This window comes from Leptopilina boulardi, unplaced genomic scaffold (genome assembly GCF_019393585.1).
Source record: "Leptopilina boulardi isolate dan_hultmark-lab unplaced genomic scaffold, ZJU_Lbou_2.1 LbouV2_179, whole genome shotgun sequence".
In the NCBI taxonomy this organism is placed as follows: Eukaryota; Metazoa; Arthropoda; class Insecta; order Hymenoptera; family Figitidae; genus Leptopilina; species Leptopilina boulardi.
This window is the reverse complement of record NW_026137728.1, coordinates 2,321,145-2,333,290: the sequence shown is the minus strand read 5'-3', so window position 1 is coordinate 2,333,290 and position 12,146 is coordinate 2,321,145. Positions and strand designations below refer to the sequence as shown.

Here is a 12,146-nt window from a genome sequence, read left to right as displayed (position 1 = left end):
TCGGAGTACATAATGAAATGTAATAAAAAATTATAAAAATTTAAAATATTATTAAATTATGAGTGTTTTGAAACATTTGTTAACGTTATTTAATGCAAAACATATATATTTACAAAGTATGAAGTAGAATATTATTATTGAAACAATTATTCATTATTTAATAATTAATAATAGGTGTCTCACTGTTTAACACAAACCTTAAAAACAAGAAAAATGTATCAAGTTCCAAAAACTTGAAATTTTATGGTAGTACCAAAAAGTGTCCAAAAATATATAAAATTGACATATTAAAATCTCTTTGAAAAAAATTGTCCCACTGTTTGTCACTCTCCCCTACATACATATATACATACACTACCGTCCGAAATTGTGCGAACTCTGCTTTTTCAACAACTATAAAACTGTTCAAATCTTCAAAAATATTAAATCTAAAATTTTTTCCTCTTTATTTTATTAAAGCTAATAAAATCCTGAAAGAAATGACACCTTGACAAAGAGAATATGTTAATTTTTCAATTAGATATCTAAGTAAAACCCAATTTTCAATGTTTTTACAATTTTTTTTATTTCTCTGGCAAAAATTAATATTTTTAAACGTTCTTAGGCTCATTGAAATCGTATTTTGTTATGCAATTCAAATTATATAAAACAATTCATGTACACATTCTTCGCTAGCGTATGCAAACCCTGAAAGTTGGCTCATAAAATGTCAAAAAATTGTGATTAATATTTATATGACAAAAAATGATCAGTAAAATGTATAAATCTTAAATTTACTTACATAAATCAGAGAAGTTTAGAATGATATATTTACTTGATTTTTAAACATTATATTTTATTGTAGAATTAAATTTAAATTTTTTGACATTTTATGAGCCAACTTTCACGGTTTGCATACGCTAGGGAAGAATGTGTACATGAATTCTTTTATATAATTTGAATTGCATAACAAAATACGATTTCAATGAGCCTAAGAACGTTTAAAAATATTAATTTTTGCCAGAGAAATAAAAAAAATAGTAAAAACATTGAAAATTGGGTTTTTCTTAGATATCTAATTGAAAAATTAACATATTCTCTTTGTCAAGGTGTCATTTCTTTCAGAATTTTATTAGCTTTAATAAAATAAAGAGGAAAAAATTTTAGTTTTAATATTTTTGAAGATTTGAACAGTTTTATAGTTGTTGAAAAAGCAGAGTTCGCACAATTTCGGACGGTAGTGTATAAATGAATATTTTTTTTATTTTTAAAACAAAAATGGAAGAAGATTAAGATTTTAGACGACGATGTTCTTATGACATTTTCAATCGTCTAGATAGAGAAACGCAATGTTAAACAAAGAAGTACTTATGTTATATTTCTTGGTGTAAGAAAGAAAGGTATGCGTTACCTATTCAGTTTTACACTTTCTTTATAGCTTTTTCACGTGATAAAGGGAGAAAGAAATAATTACCTGGGTCCTCAGAGTTATTAATTAATCCTTCTTAACAGATTGCAGGTCAAGCGAACCCTCATTTGCAAAATAAAGATATATCTTTCTCTCTCCATAAATTGTTCTTTTCTCTGTCACCGAAAACCCAGCAGGGGTCCGGACGGAATGAATGAATGAATGAATGAATACCAAGATTATTATAGTTAATATTCTGAGCACAACCATATTGCAAATACATAAAATTACAAGTATTAATGAAAATGTAGTATTAATACATATTGTTTGTGTGTGTGTATTTGTGAACATGTTTGTGCATTTTCAGATTAGTGTATATATATGAAATATAATTATAAAGTTTATATTGTCCAAAATGTGGAAATAAATTTCCAGACGCCACAGTTCCCCTTGTTAGTGATAGAGTCAAAATACATTGGAAAATATTAATATATAAATGGAAACCTTTTACTACGAAGGCAGTCTCAAAAATTATACGTACGGAGTTCATCTGCGTGTTAAAATACAGTTCTAATATATACGCAAGTTAAAAGTCTAAGTTTCAACAGTGACACCCATCAATAACGAACTTTTACGAGCGGTTGTAAAAAAAACTCAATAGAACACCGAATCATCAAAACTCACGTGCTACAAGAAGAAAATTTGGAAACTCCACCACTACACAAAATAAGGTAACCTTACCAAATCTTATGAAGTAGATTTTACGATTGTTTGATTGTCTTGTAATAATAATAATTGAGAACATTCTACATTTTTAAGTAAATAATTTGCATATTGTATTTTTTAATCATTCATTTAATAAACCTCTTCTCAACTTAGTTAATGTAGCTAAGTTAAATTGAGGAATTAGAATAGGGAATAATTGAGGCGACCACTTTATATATTGATCATTTAGAATTTCGAATAAACAAAATATTGACCAAATAAAATGTCGACCACTTTAAATATCGATCATTTAGAATTTCAATTAAATAAAATATCAACTAAATAAAATGTCGACTTTCATAACTGTCGTTCTTTTAGAATTTCGACCAAATAAAATATCGACTTAAAGTAATTCGATCAATTAAAATTTCGAACTTTTTAATTTTTGGAAAAAATCATGCGCCTCGATTAATTATATAAGTTCAGCTTAGGTAAAATTAAAAATTATTTAAATTTTTTAACAAATATGACATAACATCGTAATGAAACGGATTGATTCAGTGAATTATAATTAAATAATGTACAAGAAATAAATTTATAATTATTTTTAAAATAAAATCAATTGAATTTCATTAAATTTTTAAAATCAAAAATAAACCATTTAACAATTGCGGCTATAAAAATATTTTAACATTTTCATTTAATAAACTTGTTTAAATTTTATTAAAAATTCTACTTACTTTTTAAATATTTAATAACTAATTTTTAGTTTATTCAAGTTTAAAATAAAAATATAGAAATATTAACTGTGGAGTTTTTTTAACTTCTATTTTCAATTTGTTATATATCTTTGTTGGAGCCAACGCTATAAAAAGTAATGTAATTTTTATCAATTTCAATATTTAACCCCTTATAACTGCGATGATGAAGATTGGACGTCGTCGATGTCGTCATCAACAGTTAAGGGGTTAACTTATTATTTTAATATTTTGAAAAAAAACTACCAACATTTTTGAAAAAAAAAATTCTGAATTTAAAAAAATTAAGTTCTTCTAAAGTAACCAGCTTTTTTTAGAATGTTAAGTACGAGGGGGAATTTACTCAGGTAGTCAAGTGTACACTTTTCCTGTAATACTTGTGTAATATCGTGTAATACCGTGTAATAATGCGTTATTACGGTACTGTAATAACACAAAAAGTCTGTAATATCTTTGTAATAATGTGTAATACTCTGTAATAACGTGTAATACTAACTAGTAATAAGGGTAATATGAGGTGTATTACTGGTAGTCAAGTGTACACGTTTTTAACTAGTAAATTCCCCTTCGGTTAAGTACTTTAAAAGAAAAGCACTTTAAAAAGAAATAAAAAAAGGAAAAGTAAATTTGTTTAAAAAGATCTTGTTCAAAGAGTTTTTGAAGCATTGAAAAGAACATGAAAAATGTGTAGCTGCATAAAGTACCATTATAGGTATACTTAAATCCTTTTTTTTTTTTGAAAATCACTAGACCAAATTAAGAAACTAAATTACATTTTTAAATTCTTATTAAACATAATGAATCTAAATGATTTCTTAAAAAAAATTAGGTTTCTAAAACATTTTTCACTTTGGAAAATGTAGTCATCAGTGAACCACTTTCTGGTTTTTTATGTAAAATAATTCTGTGCATCAAAATGATTATTGAAAAAAGTCCTTCCGTTTTGTGTTACATTTCTTATTACCATATACTATAACCAAACCAATTTTTATAACGATATTTTCAAAAAACTTGTGATTTAATTCTAAGGATGATATACGTCCCTTGATATTCAATTTAAGAACTCTGTGAACGGTGGAGAGCGACCAATGATTGCGCGCTTCTCCCTTCCCTCTACCTACATTAGTATTAAAACGAACATAACCTTAAAATTCAAGACCATAGGTTTCCACAATTCAAAGCCTTAGTTCAAACATAACCTCAAAATTTAAAAATGTAGATCATGGTATCGTTGAATTCAAGACTACATTCGACAAACATAACCTTAAATTCCCTTAACCAAAAGACGAACATAACCTCAAAATTTAGATAAAATTTTAATATTTTCAAGCCTTTAAAAAATTAATCCTTTTAAAGTGTAAAATCATGGGGGTTGGCGCGCAGGGAGACATAGCCCCCCTAGTATATATCTTGTTGTTTTTTTTATCTTCTCGTCTAGGCTCGACACACGCGACTTTTTGAGCGTTCTCTCAGTCTGTATAATTCTGACCATGTGTGCGAGTTAATTAAGTGTGAAATGAAATCTAACGAAAACCCTTTTAGGCGTGTGCACAGTCGCTCGGTTGCACGCTCGGCCCAACTGGACGGATCCCTTTTTCGCATCGCGAACATCGCAACCAGGTGCGCGACGAGAAAGCAGTTTACGATCAAATAGTTTCCATTTTTTTTTTTTTTTTTTTTGTCAACGGCATCTCTTTTACTTCGCTTTTGAGCCACAGAATATTACGGAACGATGGTTAAGCTCAACCCCCCCCCCTCCTCATAGAGCTTTGTTTGTCTCTATTGACCAATCCTCCTCCCGCATTTCTCCAATATATAGTTTTTGTCCAATCATAAACAATTCCTTTAATATCCATGTTTTCTTTTTTTTTTTCCTACATCTGATATTGATGTATAAAATTGGCCTTCTTGGCCGAATCTAAAAAGATGATATTTGTTTAAATAATTTGTTAAAATAAATTTTTGTTGTATTTTGTCCACTATAAAAATTTTTAGCAAAATCTTATTACTTCAAGGTATGTAAAAATAAAAAAAAAGTAAAAAAGCCACATCAGGCGAGGTGTTTTATTCCCAAATAGGGCAGCCTAATCCGGCCCCAATCTGGGCCCTGGCAAAATTTCCACACAGTTACAATTGAAAATAGATCTCAAAAAGATCCAGATTTTTCAAAATTTATAACTCAAAAATTTGGGTTCTTATAAAAAGTTGATAAACTTGGATTAACTTTCTAAAAAATATGTATACCATTTTTTTCTGCAAAGAACGAAAAAGAAATTATTCGAATTTTAAAGGTCGTAGGTAAATTACACTTGTAATGACTGTTTGTTTACATTAAAATACAAAGGATACTTTAAGTCAAAAGTCATAAGATTCCCAAGGTAATTAAATCAGTTGCAACTCGTGTATTGACCTGTCCGGACGTGGTCAACGTTCCAATTAACCTGGAAGCTTGCTTCAAATAACAAAATATCTTCTCAACTCAACACCCGTGTAGAAATTTCCCTACCAGGGCCCTGGTAGTGAATAATAATCTGGTCCCGATCAGGGACTGTTCAGGGCCAGATTAGGGCCACGAGAAAAATGGGGATTTCCTAATCAGGGACACATCAGGCGTAGCGTCACATTCCCGCCCGATCCGGCCCCGATCCGAGCCATGGCAAAATTTCTACACGGGGTATGTAAGCTTGCTGCAAGCTTACATACTATGGAGTTGTGAGGACTGTTTGCTATTCGCAGCAAGCTTGCTCTTTACAGGTTAATTGACACGCATTTTTTAATTTGCGAACAATAAAATTTTAGAGTTAAATTTTTTTTTCCTTTTAGTAAATTTTTTGTTACGTGAGTGTTCGTGATTGCTTAAATTTTTAGGAGAAGTATTTTGTTTCTTAATTTAAAAAAAATTTAATTTAACAATTTTAAAGAGATATATATATATATATATATATATAATATAATATATATGAAATAGTATATAAAATAAAATAATAAAAATTGATAAATAAAATAAAAGCAAAACAAAAATTATGCAAAAATTAACAACTGCCTAAAAAAGTCTTTTTTAGGCAGTTGTCCCAAACTGCTTTAAAAAGTGCTATTTTATCTGCCCAAAACAGGCACAAAAAAGACACTTTTTCATGTCAATGGCGAAAGAAATTATTTCTGTAGTGCTCGAAATTTTAATGTGTCTTTGGTATAGTGAAACATCGATTACAGGCTGCGGTTAGTGATGTATTTTTTCAAATAATAGGTACTTCCAATTTTTTTATATTATAGAAAACTTAAAAATTAATTTAACCCCTTCCCTGTTAGAGAAAAAAAATTGATACTGTGGTCCCAAAATGTCCAACAAATTATGGTCGATAAATTTTTATGAAACTTAGTATACACTCTAAATCTGAATCAGTGAAAATCAGATGTATGTATACATAAGGATTTTTGGAGTCTCTGAATTCAAATATGACCTCAAAAAAAGAATTCAAAATGGTGGATATATTTTTTTAAATTTATGTGGAATTTCATAAAACTTTTTATATAAGGGTTTTTGGGGGTCGCTAAATTCAAATTTTAATTTAAAGGTCAAATTTGAATTCAGCACCCTCGAAAACCTCCTTTTATAACAAGTTTCATTAAAATCCGTTAAAATTGTTAAAACTCTGTCCTCTATTTTGGATTTACCATTTTGAATTTTATAATTTGAATGTCAAATTGTAATTCAGTACCATCGGAAATCCCCTTATACCAAGTTATATTAAAATCCGTTACAATTTTTAAAATTTTGTCCGCCATTTTGAATTTTTAAATTTAAAGGTCAAATTCAAATTCAGCAACCCCAAAAACCCTTATACACCTAATGTGGGTTTAATTAAGAAAAAAAATTTTTTCGTGATTTTTACTTGTTTTTCAATTGTTATATTACTTAAAAATATTAAATAATTAGTTAATTATTACTTATACAAATATCATTAATACCTGTAGTGTAAGAATAATGATATAAAAGAATTTATTTTACAATTTACATGGAAAAGATTTATTTTGTGTTAAGACGATCACGACACAACATATATGTGTCGCTGACAATGAGGGGATTAAAGTTCTGAATTGGCTTAATACTTTGGTAAATTGTTGTTCTATATGAGCACATTATTTTTAATATGCGATTAATATTTTAGTTAATTTTACATTTGTGACGCTCCACGAGAGAAGGGACATTACGTTAAAAAAATTTAGGTTATGTTTAGTGATAGTTTTACCTTTATAAAAGAAGGTTTTAATTTGGTAAGATCAGAATTAGTTTTAACTGGATTTTTTTAATGTAATAAAGACTTAAATTTAAATGTTCTGTATTGTTTTCGACTTTTCATATCGTTCATAACTAAGTTTTAATTATAATTTATTTTAGGTGCCGTTCCAGTTTAATCATGCTGATGTAGGCCATTTTTTGTAAGTAGAAAATTTCTATTATTTTATTTATTAAATTATTGTGTATTTGTGTCCTTTACTGTTGGATATTTATATTCCCCACACTGTCCTTTGATTTTGCCCTTCAATGATTGTTTGTAATTAGTATTATTAGCCCAGTTTACTTACGCTGAAAAAGGCAGGGCTTCTATTATTGACTTGGTATGGTGCGAGGGGCCAGGTTAGCAATTGATCGACGATTTTAAGGTCTTACACATCCCAACCCGATCTGACCATTTTCCCATTTGTTTATCCTTAACAGGTAAAAATAAGATCACTAGAGAAAATAATATAGAAACTCAATTGAAATGGAAAGAAGAAAATATAGAAAAATATAGGAATGAAATTAAATACCCGACAAACACGCGGAGTCCAATCACGGTTGACGAAATATCTAATAACTTAATTAACTCTATCAAAGAAGCAACAAAACTCTCAGACATGATAATAACTTTAAAAACAAGAAAACAGTTTTTAAAACCGTGGTTTGACTCTGAGTGTAAGTTACGTAAAAATAAACTTAAAAAACTATTAAAAGAATTTAAAAAGGAAAAATTTAGCCCGCTCATTTTACAAAAATATAATCAATGTAAAATGGAATACCAAAAATTAATTAATAAAAAAAGGAAGTTTATAAAATAATTATTACAGACAGGATAGTACTAACAAACGATTCTAAACAATTTTGGAAATTGATTAACAATTTTAGGTTTAAAAGCACAGAACAGGAGGTAATAGATATAAATAAGTGGGAGAAATATTTCAAATCGGATCATCCAATCAAACCGCCCGACGAATTAAATCTAAAATTTAATGAAATGGGAAATAACTACTTGGACACAAGCATAAAATTAGAAGAAACCTTAATGAGTTTAAAAAAGTACAAATTCCTGAAAGCTATCGGTCCAGATCACATTGGATACGAATTTTTAAAAAACCTGCCGGGAAATTTGATTTTATATTTGAATTCTCTATTTAATAAAATCCTGGAAACAGAAAAGTCACCTAATTCATGGGATCAAACATATGTGAGAATGATTTATAAAAAGGGAAAAATAGATGATCCTTCTAACTATAGACCTATATCCTTGATGAATTGTCTCACAAAGTTATTTACACAGATTCTTGCTAAAAGATTAGTGGACTGGGCGGAGGAAAATGAGGTGATCCCGGAATGGCAGGCAGGGTTTAGGAGGGGAAGAAGCTGTGAAGATCATATTTTTACATTAAATGCATTAATTCAGTACAGATTGAGTTTACCTAAAAATAAAGTATTCGCAGTATTTGTTGACTTCAAAGGCGCCTTCCCCTCCGTGAATCACTGCATAATGTGGAGAAAATTATATGCAAAAAGATGTGGCTCAAAACTTATTAGAATTTTGATGGACTCCTATGATAAAGCAACCTTAAAAGTAAAGAATTTTCGAGGCACAACCGAAAGTATAAAAATAACAAAGGAGGTACTGCAGGGAGATGTCCTTAGCCCGACACTATTCACTTTAATTATTGCAGATTTAGGGGAATACCTTAAAAGTAAAGGAATAAGTGGTTTAGCAATAGATCATAAAACTGAAATTTTAATTCTGGCATACGCAGATGACCTTGTCATCTTCTCGGACTCAATGATAGATATGAGAAGTATACTTAAATACCTATATGAATATTGTAAAATTAATAAACTAGAAGTAAATCTTAAAAAAACAAAAATCATTGAGTTTAAGAGAGGCGGACATGGTCAAAAAAAAAAATAAAAAGAATGTAGTTTTTGAATATGGAGGGGAACAAATAGAAATGGTAAAAAATTATGTTTATTTGGGAATTCCATTTAGTAACTCGACTTTTTTTGCGAGTGCCAATATGGAAATCTTAAAAAAAAGTAACTAAGCACTAAACTCAACATTATCAATAATATACAAATCACAGATAGACTCGACTTTGTCCCTACACTGAAAAAAAAATTATTTGCTTCAAATACTCGATTACTTGCCTATTATCAAATAAATATTTACTTGCACCAAATAATTTTTATTTGAATTAAATTAATTTGTATTTGAACTCATAGTTTCTGTATTTGAAACAAAATACCATTTAATCATCCTACGGTTTAATTAAATTTGCAGAAATCGATACCAAAATGGTTCGTTTAATCCTGAATAGAAAATTTTATATTTCAAAATTAGTTAATAGTTTTTTTTTTGGATCGCTGATTACGAATTTGATGTCAGTTTTCAAAAATTCAAAATGTCGGAACCAATATGGCGAACATAAAATTTTATTTTAATTTATCGTCTTGAGTAACAATTTTCAATAAAATTCGCTGAATTATAAAAAAGTTTTCAAAAATGTCCGCCATTTAGAATTTTTAAAAAACTGACATCAGATTTGTAATCAGTGACTTCAAAACCCACCGAATAACGATTTTCGTAAGCTTACTTCATAAACTTTCTGATGTCATATCTTCTAAAGTTTTGCCTAAATTGAATCGCGATTTTAAGTCACTGAACAAAATCTTAAGAACTTTCAAATAATGTAAAAACAAATTTTTTTTTAAAACTTCTTCTTAATTATTTATAACTTTTATCAATGTATGTACGAAGATGACCGGGATAATTCAATTATTTTTTTAATTCTATTTTACAAAAGGACTTGAATTCATATTTAGACTTTTCACTCGTAAGTGTTTTATGTTGTCAAATAATGAATATAAAAATATTATATTCCATTTTTTATTTGTTTAGAAATTTTTTTGTTGTTATTTATGAACTTTTTTTGTTCTGCACCTAAATAAATGCTGTTTTTTTCCTAATTTTGCAATTTATCAAGCCGAATATAATAAAAGATAGATTTTTATGTAAAATTATTAATTCAACAATTGTTTTAACAATCTATTGTTGTTATTTACAAACTTTTTTTGTATTGCACCTAGAAAGATGTCGTTTTTTTCAAATTTTAATATTACATTATGCTTCTTAAGTTGCAAAATTAGGAAAAAATTACAACTTTCTTGGAACTTTATGAAAAAAAAGTTAATAAATAGCAACAATTATTTGTTTAAACAATTTATAATAATAGTTGTTACAAATTTAATTATATATTTTATTTTATTTATAACCTTTTTAATAACTTCGAAGAAAAGGTAACAAATTTATCAAATTCTGCCACTGTCTATGTATATTTGAAGAAGTTATAAATTATTAATAATAAATTGTTTAAACAAATAAAAAATCAACAAAACATTATTAAAATGTATTATTTGGTAACATATAACAATTTCAGAAACAAACTGGATGATTCCAAGTTTATATTGCAATATACAAAGAAGAAAACATTTGACCCACCCTGGGTGGGTTCTCGTCAACCGCGTATATAAAAAAAATCTCTAGTCCGGCGAAGGTTAAATGCACTTTATTTTTCTTATTTAAAAACTCATTTTTTTAACTAACATTCAAAGTTGTGTAACTTTGTTAAAAATTTTTTTTATCATTACTATCATATATTTCTGAAAGTCCTAGACCATCATCTTCAATTTCCATTTTGGATCATACAAATCTGTTGTTTTGTTTACAAGATATAAAGTATTTAGTTACCCCGAGATATCTCGGGTCTAACCATATGGGGGTTAAAATTGACTCAAATAATAATTATTTGATAATAGTTTTTGTAACCGATTATTTGAATCAAATAAATTTTTCTTTTCAGTATGAAACCGATGATAAATAATTCTAACATTTCGCATACTAAAAAATAATTAAGTTAAAATACTCTTAATTCATTTTTACTTCCCTTCAAAAATATATACATTTTAACATATTCTGGGAACAATTGTTGTTGAGAAGAAAAAAAACATTGTTTATGATTTTTAAATTATTTTTATATGGATTCAGAATTTTTTTTTACTCTGATGAAACTTCTATGGTGTATTGGGTTATTTAATGAACTTAAGTTAATTGATCGACTAATTAGAAGTACCGAGATTTTACATTAAAAGACTTTTTGGAGAGACCTAAAAATGTCGGTGGAAATGAATTCCTTTAGATATTGTGAAGTGAATTTGTAGTAGGTTACACAGTGAGGTTAAGCGGAGCAACGTTTATCGTCTTTTTAGTGACACGCCCACTAGGACCGTACACTATTGACTTTATGAGGCGATCTACCTGGCGAATTCTTTGGCGAGATCGGTAATTACCGTAAATTACAGGAGGAAAAACATTTGTTTCTTTTGCTCGTGACACTGATTGTGAATAACGCAGTATCTATTCCTTCCGACAGGTCGTGCGTCCCATCTGGTTCGCAAATCAGTTAAAAGTATACTTGCGGTATAATAAGGGGGAAGGGAGGGTCCCATAGAGTGAGAGAGCAAAAGATTGCAAGCATACAGTATAAACACGAAGTAAGGAATTAAAGAAAAAGAGAGAAGAGACTTGAATATATATATATATATATATGTATATATAGCGCATCAAGAAAAGAACGAAAGAATATAAGTTCGTTGCCACTGGGAAAAGTTTGCCTGCGTTGAATCAGGATCCGCACGATCGAGTTGTTGGTGTTATAGCACGCATCACGCATCAGTACGCAATTCCACGCAACTATCCCTATATCCGGCATCTTCTTCGTCCCCATAATGACTCGGCGTTGTTTGCGTAATTGCACTGACTGGACACGGATAGACGATATCCCATTATTCTAACTGCAACGTGTATAACCACAATTTGCATAAACCACGGTGGAAATTTACGATCAGCATTCTTCTTTTTCTTTCCCCCCATTGCTAAACATAATTTTCATATATATATATATATATATATATATATATATATATATATATGTATAGTTAA

At 28.7% G+C, this 12,146-nt stretch overlaps 2 long non-coding RNA genes across 3 annotated transcripts in view; one reads left to right on the top strand and one right to left on the bottom strand.

Annotated features, from left to right (window-relative positions):
• The window catches only part of LOC127277786 (uncharacterized), a 342,439-nt gene that overhangs the window by 19,352 nt on the left and 310,941 nt on the right, over positions 1–12,146 (bottom strand). The gene's annotated exons all lie outside the window — the stretch shown is intronic.
• The window catches only part of LOC127277785 (uncharacterized), a 151,219-nt gene that overhangs the window by 95,914 nt on the left and 43,159 nt on the right, over positions 1–12,146 (top strand). Inside the window, exon 4 of the long non-coding RNA XR_007842406.1 lies at positions 7,250–7,290. This is a non-coding gene — a long non-coding RNA (uncharacterized LOC127277785). The remainder of the gene's footprint in view (positions 1–7,249; positions 7,291–12,146) is intronic.